The sequence below is a fragment of the Bacillus rossius genome, chromosome 2 (assembly GCF_032445375.1).
Source record: "Bacillus rossius redtenbacheri isolate Brsri chromosome 2, Brsri_v3, whole genome shotgun sequence".
In the NCBI taxonomy this organism is placed as follows: Eukaryota; Metazoa; Arthropoda; class Insecta; order Phasmatodea; family Bacillidae; genus Bacillus; species Bacillus rossius.
The window spans coordinates 123,304,188-123,306,739 of NC_086331.1; positions in this window are offsets into that span (position 1 = coordinate 123,304,188).

Genomic DNA, 2,552 nt, shown 5'->3' on the forward strand with positions numbered 1-2,552 from the left:
TATCTGAAGGTAAACTAAAAGAAAAAAAAATTGCCAGTTGTCTACATCATAGCATCTATAATTGATAACAAAGAGTGTGATGATTAATTGTTTTCTTATCGATTCTATGAGTAGGCTTCAACATTACAGATAACATGGTAGTTTTATCGTAAATTATTAAAATATTAAATCGATTTCAAATATTTTCTAAATTTTGTTCTGCTAACTTTTAAGCTGCAGAAGTAGCACTTACATTAAATATTTTTTGAAAGGCTTTCTACTAATGATTCAACACTATAAGCATCAATGCCTCATATCCAAAGCTATGAAGCCTTACATTACAAGAAGATTACATAAGTCTAAACAGTGTTACAATAAATAGACCATAACCCATATTACTAAAAACACTGAAATAGGGCTGGTAGTAATAGAACTATCCAAAGTGCCATTTGTTAGATAATAGATGGACTAATGTTAGTGTTATGAATGAAGGCAGCTGTCGACAGCTGAAGCCAGTCGACAGCTATGGTGCCAGCCCCGAAGCTAGTTGAAAGGCAATTACAAAATAACCATAATGTTCGCACAGCTAGTGTTCATCTTACTTCAGAAATGTGTCGGTAGCTAAGGGCGGTATTCCAAGACACAAAAATAAGGATTTAGGTGTTGAATATGTAATACCTGTACCCAAACCATATTCCAAGTGCACGATAGGACACGGACAGTCCCTTATTTTTAGGGCATTGATTTTTGGTTTCCTATCTGTTGCCGATTTCATCCATAACTGTATATATATATATATATTTATTTTTCCTTTTCAATGAACTTAAACGGAACTTTTACAATTACAATTTCGCCCCCCCCCCCCCTCCCGATAAAACCAAATCCACCGGCTCAACAAAAAACGGGATTTTTAAAATCAGCAAACATAAATACGGCCAAAAATTCATTGTTTATTATTGTACAACCAAAATTAAAAATTTTATTTCACATTATAATTCCATTGTTTTAAAATATAAGCTAAAATTACGAATGATTCCACGAAGTACAGCTGTTTATAGCCTCGCACAAGTCCTAGTTTATTAAAATGGCTGCCGATTTAAAATCTTTCAGGGGTTCAGTTAGGACATGTTTTGGAATATGACCCGAGAGTTAGGGTATGGCAGTTGCCCAACAAGGCAGTGCATATTCGCTACCTTACTCAAATGTCTTGGAATACCGCCATAAATGTCTGGTTAAGGCCATGTTTGATAAGACTATTGCATCATACAGATATGATTGTAATCATTACATGGTGTTTTTTTATTATTAAATGCATTATTTTAATAGTCACATGAAAACAGTTTTAATTAATAACACAAAAAAATGCTGGTCTATTGTAGCCCGGTAAACAATCGATTATCCGGTGGTGAGGCTCGTTATGCGCTCTGTACTCGTTTACCCTACACTGTTCACGTCAGATGCACTAGCAGAGCATGGGTAGGAACATAATGACTTGTGCGATCAGAGAGAGCACTTACGATTTTCGTCAAGTGGTCACGTGCACCCTTCTCAGAAGCCACAATACATTTCTGTAATTACACCCACTGACCTGGTGATATCAGTAGTAGTGGTCTAATCGGTGGTGGGGGAAGCCAGTGATGTCAGGAAGCCTTTGATAATGAACGAGCAGGCCCTGGTGGGTGACATTCGGTTGCTGGCAATGGAACAGGGAATGTCGCATCAATCACCACCAGTGTGGCTGAGGCGGGAGTCAGCATTGTGTTGATGCCGCAGTCGGTGCTTCCTCTGAGAGCACAGGCCGTTATGTGTCCTCAACACCTGGCCAGTGCTAAGAAAACGCCCGCGCGTGCAACACAGAGTAGGGAGGAGCAGTGCCTCGAACGGTGTGATGTAAGTCACGGCCGGCTGTGTGTACAAAGCGCCAGGCCGGCCGGGTGTAGCAATGCGCAACGGGGACACAGTGCATATGCAATATAAATTACAAACATTAACTAAAGCTTTTGATGCATCAAATATTCCTTAATATTTAATTAATATAAATGAAAATGCTTTTTGTTTCACAAAACTGGCTGGCATCATCTTCCCGCGCTCCGTCACTTTCCGCGGGAGATCGAGCCCTCCCTGGCCGGGTTCCCAGGGAGGGAAGTCAGTCGCCATCCAGCACTCACCAGGGCCGGCAGCTCCGCGCACGGGGAGCCTGCAATCTTCGCGCCAAATCCAGCACGTAGCTTCAATAGGTAACTTTCTAAATTGTTTTTCATCCGCTCCCCGGCCAGCCCTAAATCAACCGTACGACGTGTCACGCGGTTCATAATTAAATGTGGGTGACTCGACTACGAGTACTTTGAGTACTACGCAATTTCTATCGGTCTAATGTTAGTTATAGTTCCAGCCATCAGCCATGTGTAGGGTTTAATTTCAGTGTTTTGTCTAAGCCATTTAATAAATGACTAGTTGCCATCACCCGGGTTTTTGTGGTCGCAACCCGGGGAGGACCTAGTGTGTCGTGAGTTGTTTCTATGCCGAATTTACCAGGTGGGCGCCAGGCATGCCCTTGTGTCTAGCCGTTGTTG